This window comes from Arachis duranensis, chromosome 1 (genome assembly GCF_000817695.3).
Source record: "Arachis duranensis cultivar V14167 chromosome 1, aradu.V14167.gnm2.J7QH, whole genome shotgun sequence".
Classification (NCBI taxonomy): Eukaryota; Viridiplantae; Streptophyta; class Magnoliopsida; order Fabales; family Fabaceae; genus Arachis; species Arachis duranensis.
This window is the reverse complement of record NC_029772.3, coordinates 60,079,233-60,087,570: the sequence shown is the minus strand read 5'-3', so window position 1 is coordinate 60,087,570 and position 8,338 is coordinate 60,079,233. Positions and strand designations below refer to the sequence as shown.

General features: G+C 40.2%; 1 non-coding gene across 1 annotated transcript; it reads left to right on the top strand.

The window, feature by feature from the left end:
• Window positions 1-3,521: 3,521 nt before the first annotated feature.
• Window positions 3,522-3,628, top strand: LOC127743218 (small nucleolar RNA R71). The gene has a single exon (XR_008004588.1). It is a non-coding gene; the product is annotated as a small nucleolar RNA R71 (small nucleolar RNA).
• Window positions 3,629-8,338: the final 4,710 nt, after the last annotated feature.

Below are 8,338 nucleotides of genomic sequence, written 5' to 3'. Positions count from 1 at the left end.
GCTTGTAGGTTATCAAATAGAAAATTATCATCTATAGGAGTAGAATCATCCTTAATGTGCTCAAGGCGACTCAAGTGGTCTGCCACTAGATTCTGGTTACCACTCCTATCCTTTATTTCTAAATCAAATTCTTGTAATAGCAATATCCAACGTATGAGCCTTGGTTTGGACTCCTTTTTAGCTAATAGATACTTTAAAGATGCATGGTTCGAATACGCTACTACTCTAGTACCAAGTAAATAAGCTCGGAATTATCCATAGCAAAAACAATAGCAAGAAGCTCTTTCTCAGTAGTAGTATAATTGGACTGGGCATGTCTAAAGTCTTAGACGCATAAGCAATAACAAAAGGATCCTTACCTTCACGCTGAGCCAACGCTGCTCCTACTGCATGGTTGGAAGCATCGCACATGATTTCAAACGGCTGGCTCTAGTCTGGTCCTCTCACAATTGGAACTTGAGTCAGGTCAGTGTTCAGCTTATCAAATGCTTGTTTGCAATCCTCACTGAACTCGAAATCAATATCCTTCTGCAGTAATCTAGATAAGGGAAGTGTTTCCTTACTAAAGTCCTTAATAAATCTCCTGCAAAAACCTGCATGGCCAAGGAACGAACAGACTTCCCTCACAGAAGAGGGGTAAGGTAAACTAGAAATAACATTCACCTTTGCTGGGTCTACAGAAATGCCATTATTAGATACAACATGTCCTAGTACAATCCCTTGTTTTACCATAAAGTGGCATTTTTCAAAATTTAAGACAAGGTTTGTATTGACACATCTATCTAATACTCTAGATAATCCATCTAAGCAAAGGCTAAAAGAATCACCATAAACGCTAAAATCGTCCATAAAAACCTCCATACAGTCCTCAATAAGATCAGAGAAAAGACTCATCATGCACCTCTGGAAAGTAGCTGGTGCATTGCACAAGCCAAAGGGCATTCTCTTGTAAGCATAAGTCCCAAAAGGACATGTAAAAGTGGTATTTTCCTGATCCTCAGGAGCTATATGAATCTGGAAATAACTTGTGTAACCATCTAAGAAGCAATAATGTGATTTACCTGACAGGCGATCCAGCATTTGATCAATGAATGGAAGTGGGTAGTGATCCTTACGGGTGGCTTGGTTGAGACGCCTGTAATCAATGCAGACTCTCCAAGCGTTCTGTACTCTGGTTGCTATGACCTCTCCATGCTCATTCTTCACTGTAGTGACTCCAGACTTCTTGGGCACCACTTGCACTGGGCTAACCCATTCACTGTCTGAAATGGGATAAATGATACCTGCTTCCAATAGTCTGGTCACTTCCTTTTTGACAACTTCCAAGATAGTGGGATTCAGTCTTCTTTGGGGTTGATGGACAGGTCTTGCTCCCTCTTCTAAAAATATTCTGTGCTCACATACTTGAGGGTTGATGCCTACTATGTCTGCCAAAATCCACCCAATTGCCTTCTTATGCCTCCTCAGCACATCAAGTAACTGCTCTTCTTGTTGAGAAGTGAGTTCCCTTGCAATGATAACTGGAAACTTCTGCTCATCTTCAAGATAAGCATATTTGAGATGTGGAGGGAGGGGTTTCAACTCTAACTTCTGATCATGGGCCGGCTCTGTATTGTCTGGAGCTTATGAAAATGCCGAAGTGCCCTTATTGTTAGTTAAGAGGGTCCCCACACTTGGACCTTGTCCTGTGTACCTTTCTTCCAACTCTTCCTGGTGAATTTTAGCTACAGTTTTATCTATGACATCACACTGGAAGATAGAATAATCTTCTGGAGGGTTGTTTATGACTCCATTCAGATTGAAGATTACCATTCGGCCATCTATTTCAAAAGAGTATGTTCTTGAAAAAGCATCCAATTTGAATTTTGATGTCTTCAGGAATGGTCTTCCAAGTAGGATTGACGATGGCTTATCTGAGTCATGATGGAGCATCTCCAAGATATAAAAATCAGTGGGGAATGTGAGCCCTTTAATGTTCACTAAAATATCTTCAGCAACTCCAGCCACTGTAATAATGCTTTTATCTGCTAACACAAAACGAGCTGCCGACCTTTTTAAGGGAGGGAGCCTCAAAATATCATATATAGACAAAGGCATTATACTAACGCATGCTCCTAAATCACACATGCAATCATAAATTACTGTACCACCAATAGTACAACTAACTATACAAGGACCTGGGTCACTACACTTTTCATGTAATCCTCCCATTAAAGCAGATATGGAACTACCTAAAGGAATAGTTTCTAATTCATTAATTTTGTCTTTATGTATACATAAATCTTTTAGAAACTTTGCATATTTAGGTACCTGTTGAATAACATCAAAAAGAGGAACATTTACCTCAACCTTTTTGAATATTTCTACCATTTTGGGATCGGGTTCCAGCTGATTCCTGGGTTTCCTTGCAAGTTGTGGAAATGGAATGGGAGTGGTGTTTTCTGCAGTGTCTGCGCCTTTTGGTGCTTCCTCCTGTGGTTGAGCTTCTTCTTTTTCAGCTATGTCCTGTATGTCCTCTTCCTCTTCAACATCTTCTATTTCTAGTACCTCTTCAGCTGAGGCGTGTTCTGGTGGGCTTGGCTCCTCCTGATTGCTCTCCTGTAGTGTGGTTCCAGACCTTAGGGTGATGGCATTAATGCCCCCTTTTGGATTGGGTAATGGTTGAGAGGGGATTCTAGTGGAACTTGAAGGTTGGTTACTGGAATTTTGCATTGATCCAATCTGTGAAACAAGAGCTTGCAAAGTAGAGGTTAGACCATTCAGACTGGCATTAATGTTATTCATAATGTTATTTTCCATGGTCTGTTGTCTCCGCTCAAAAGATTGTAGTAACTCTTCATTAGGAGATGAAGAAGGATGAGTAAATTGAGAGATCTGCTATTGGGTATTCTATGGTCCTTGGAATTGCCTCAGGTGAGGTGTTCTCTAAGGTTGATTCTGCTGCCTGTTGTTATTATTATTCCACCTCTGATTTCTCTGATTATCTCTGTCTCTCTGTTATTGTTGTCCCTGCAATTCTGGTTAGAATTGTCCTGCCATCCATGGTTATGATTTCCACCTTGATTGTACCCATGGTTGGGGCGGTCATAGAAATTATGAGTGGATGCCACCATGTTGTCTTCCTCTTGGAGCTGCTGGCATTCATCGGTATAATGGCTATAATCAGCACAGACTCCGCAAATTCTCTGTGGGACTAACTGTTGGCTTTGTTGTGGTGGAGGAAGTTGAGCTTGCTGAACTTGTTGTTGATTCAATTGCATCTGCTTCAGCAAGTTGGTCATTTCACATATACTCTGAGCTAGAGCAGCAGTCTCTCTGCTAGAGGATACTTCTGCAACGGCTTTTGAACGGCCTTGTTTCTGCCTGTGGTTCCTAGTAGATTCAGCTAAGTCACTGATCAATTGCATGCCTCATCAGTGGTCTTATACTTCTTCATAGACCCATTGCTAGCACTTTTCAATGTGGTCTTATCTTGGGGCCTCATGCCCTGCGTGATATGACTGAGTAACACTATCTTGTCAATCCTGTGGTGGGGGCATGCTTCCAGAAGATTATTGAAGCGCTCCCAGTATTCAAAGAGAGTCTCGTTGTCATCCTGAACAATCATGGAAATATATTTCCTCAGTTTATCAGTAACTTCAGATGGAAAGAATTTTTCCAAAAATTCTTTTCTGAGTGTATCCCAGTTGGATACATTTGCTAGGGGTTGAGTGTAGTACGACTCTCTTGCTTTTCCCTCAAGAAAAAATGGGAAAGCTTTCAGCAAAATTGAAGTTTCATCTGCACCATCACGCCTGACAGTAGAACAGGCTACCTGGAAATCTCTCAGGTGCTTGATAGGCTCTTGAGCAGGTAAGCCATGAAACTTGGGCATCAAATTGAGCAGTGCGGTCTTTATTTCAAAATCTGTAGCCACTGCTGGGTGATGCGCTTGAAACGGTTGCATTGTAAAATCAGAGGCTCCTTCCTCCTAGATGGTAACTCTCCTAGTTGCCATGTCTCCTGCACGTAAATCAACCGAATCAGTAGAACGGGGGCTGGTTTCTTCCTCAACTGACGTTTCAGATTCGCCCTCAGAGAGGACTAACCGATGCTTAGCTACTTATTCGTGAAATAGTCATTTCAATTTTAGGATCGAATATTGGCAAGCTTGGATCAGGAAGTGAACGCGTCATTTGACGAAAGAAACATGCAGCTCATAGTAACAAAAATAAAATAAAATGCAAATAAATAAATTCTAATTAATAACTTTAGCACTCTATTGCAACTTCCCGGCAACGGCGCCAAAAATTGATGCGGGCAGAAATTGGCGAATTAAAAATTATTAAAATATATACGTTGTAAGTATAGTTCTTAACTCGCCAGAAATCCACTTATCAATTTAGAAAGGTGTCACAGAAATTTAAAATTAAAATACTAGGAGTATGAATCCCAGGTCGTCTCCCAACGAGTTGCAGAAAAGTGTGCTATTTTATTAATCAGATGTTTTCAAAAAGGTTTGTGTTGAGTAAACAGGAAATTAAATTGGAGAATTTGAATAATGTAAATAAAAGCCTTGACTGGGAGTTGATTAGTTGGAAGCCCCATTATTGTTGGATTACTCTCTAGATTAATTGATAATTAAAGGTTATCCTATTTAGTTATCTCTTACTAGGTAAGGGAAAGTCAAACAAGTTGGAATGCTACGTCCGTTCATAAGTTGCAACCCACTTAATTAAAAGGGATTGGTGTTAGTGACTAGAGGGCAATCCAACAATAAACCCAATTACAATCTTTCTTTTAAGCTTTCCAACTCAAGGGTTCCTTTCAATCAACTCCCCATCAAGTTAGGGAACTACTCGCTCATTGTGAATGTAAAATTCATAACATATGAAAAGGAATTAAAGAAAGACATTGTAAATAAAAATCAAAATAACCAATTAAAAATAAAAGTAATCCTTGTATTAAATAATCCTAAAAATACTCCAATGGTAAAATTAAACAAAGCAAAGGACATGGAAAAGTAAAGCCAAGTAAAGAAAACGAACTAGAATGACGAAGTCCTGATGAGGTAATACTTCTTCTCAGTATCCCAGTGCAAAAAGTGGTAGAAAAATAAAATCTTAAGAACTATGAATGTGTAGAGAGAAAAACCTAGAGGAGGAGTAAAAACTAGATCTAAAACTAAAACTGTGTAGAATGAATGTTGTCCCTGGTTTCTGCATGTTCTCTGGCTCTAGTCTGCTGTTCTGGGCCGAAAACTGGGTCAAAATAGGGTCCAAAATTGCCCCCAGCGAATTCTGCAGATTATGCAGATCGCGCACGTCACGCGATCGCGACATCCATGCGGACGCGTCATTCACGTTTTCCCTGCCACGAGTTCGTGTCGTCCACGCTTCTGCGTCACTTGTGCTTTTCCAATCTGCGCGGTCGCGTGAGCCATGTGGCCGTGTCACTGCGATTTCTCCACTTTCCCGCGAACGCGTGAGCCATGCGACCGCGTCACTTCTCACTGGTTATCTCCTCAATTTCTCGTGTTCCTTCCATTTTTGCTAGCTTCCTTTCCAATCTCCAACTCATTCATGCCCTATAAAGCATGAAACACTTAACATACAGATTACGGCATCGAATGGAATAAAGGAGAATTAAAATGCATAATTAAAAGTCTCTAGGAAGCAGTTTTCAATCATGTAATAATTTCATGAAGGAAATATAAATGCATGCTAAATTAATGAATAAGTGGGTAAAGATCATGATAAAACCACACAATTAAACACAATATAAACCATAAAATAGTGGTTTATCACTGGCGTTCAATGCCAGCAAATGACCTACTCCAGGGTGTTCTGTTTTTGGCTCTGAGTGTTTCTATTTCTATTCAAACTGCTACACATGGTCACAAACTTAAACAAATATGAAAGTTAACTGAAATAACTTAAATAAACTAAAAAAAGAAAACATTAATTATTGATGGGTTGCCTCCCAACAAGCGCTTCTTTAACGTCACTAGCATAAAGTTTGCTCCTTACAGAGATGGATAGGGGCTCAAAATTTCAACCCTTACAGTGAACTTCTTGCCTGTGCTCTCATCGATAAGTTCCACATGTTCTAGAGATAGGATCCTGTTCACAGCGTGTGGAATGACTTGGTTATCAGAGAAGATCACTCATGCAAGTGAGAGGCCTTCAGTGGGATTTTCTTATCCCTCCAGCCTTTAGGTACTTTCTTCTTAGTACCTTTATTCTCAGTGCTTGATAATGGTTGCCCAACACTAAACTTAGAGTTGGTGTCTGGGGGTTCTGTATAACTGGTGCACGAAATTGCAATCACACTTGTAATTCCGCACAACTAACCAGCAAGTGCACTGGGTCGTCCAAGTAATACCTTACGTGAGTAAGGGTCGATCCCACGGAGATTGTCGGCTTGAAGTAAGCTATGGTTACCTTATAACTCTTAGTCAGGAGATTGATAATGAAAAGGGTTTTTGTTTGCAATGTAATAAAAGAGCATGAAATAAAAGGTACTTGTGATTCAATAATGGAGAACAGGTTGGAGTTTTGGAGATGCTCTATCATCTGAATCTCTGCTTTCCTACTGTCTTCTTCTTCACGCACGCAAGGCTCCTTCCATGGCAAGCTGTATGTAGGGTGTCACCATTATCAATGGCTACTTCCCATCCTCTCAGTGAAAATGGTCCATGTGCACTGTCACCGCACGGCTATCATCTGTCGGTTCTCGATCATGTTGGAATATAATCCAGTGATCCTTTTGCGTCTGTCACTATGCCCAACACTCGCGAGTTTGAAGCTCGTCACATTCATCCCCTTCCCAGATCCTACTTGGAATACCACAGACAAGGTTTAGACTTTCCGGATCTCAGGAATGGCCGCGAAGAATCCTAGCTTATACTATGAAGACTCTGGATGCACAAGTTCGAACACTCTGTTGTCAGGAGAGTTACTCAAATTCGTGAACCAGGAACCCAAGAGATACACATTCAATCTAAAATAGAATGGAGGTGGTTGTCAGGCACGCGTTCATAAATTGAGAATGGTGATGGGTGTCACGGATTATCACATTCATTATGTTTAAGTGTGAATGAATATCTTAGAATGGAAACAAGCGTGATTGAATAGAAAACAGTGGTAATTGCATTAATCCATCGAGACACAGTAGAGCTCCTCACCCCCCGACAATGGAATTTAGAGACTCATGCCATAGAGATACAATGTAAAATGTGAAAATGTCATGAGGTACAAAATAAGTCTCTAAAGGTAGTTTTTATACTCAACTAGTAACCTAGGTTTACAGAAAATGAGTAAACTAAGATAGGTAGTGCAGAAATCCACTTCTGATCCCACTTGGTGTGTGCTTGGGCTGAGCATTGGAGCTTTCACGTGCATAGGCTATTCTTGGAGTTAAATGCCAGCTTTGGTGCCAGTTTGAGCATTTAACTCCAACTTTTATGCCAGTTCTGGCGTTTTGACGCCCAGAAAGGGCAGAGAGCTGGCATTTTGACGCCATTTTACGTCATCAAAACTCGCTCAAAGTATAAACTATTATATATTTCTGGAAAGCCCTGGATGTCTACTTTCCAACGCAATTGGGAGCGCGCCATTTGGAGTTTTGTAGCTCTAGAAAATCTACTTCGATTGCAGGGAGGTCAGGATCTAACAGCATCTGCTGTCCTTTTTCAGCCTCTGAATCAGATTTTTGCTCAGGTTCCTCAATTTCAGCCAGAAAATACCTGAAATCATAGAAAAACACACAAACTCATAGTGAAGTCCAGAAATATAATTTTTGCATGAAAACTAATAAAAATATACAAAAAATGGCTAAATCCTACTAAAAATTATATAAAAATACCCCAAAAAAGCGTATAAAATATCCGCTCATCACAACACCAAACTTAAACTGTTGCTTGTCCTTAAGCAACTAGATGAATGAAATAGGCCAAAAAAGAAAATCAAGAGGCAATAGGATATCCGAGTGTACATGAAGCTCAAATTCTAATTAGATGAGCGGGACTAGTAGCTTTTTACTTTTGAATGGTTTTGGCATCTCCATTTATCCTTTGAAATTTTGAATAACTGGCATCTATAGGAACTCCAAATTCAAATAGTGTTATTGACTCTCCTAGTTTAGTATGTTGATTCTTGAATACATCTACTTTATGAGTCTTGGCCGTGGCCCTAAGCATTATGTCTTCCAGTATTACCACCGGATATATAAATGCCACAGACACATGACTGAGTGAACCTTTTCGGATTGTGACTCAGCTTTGCTAAAGTCCCCAGTCAGAGGTGTCCAGAGTTCTTAAGCACACTCTTTTTGTGTTGGATCACGACTTTAACCACCC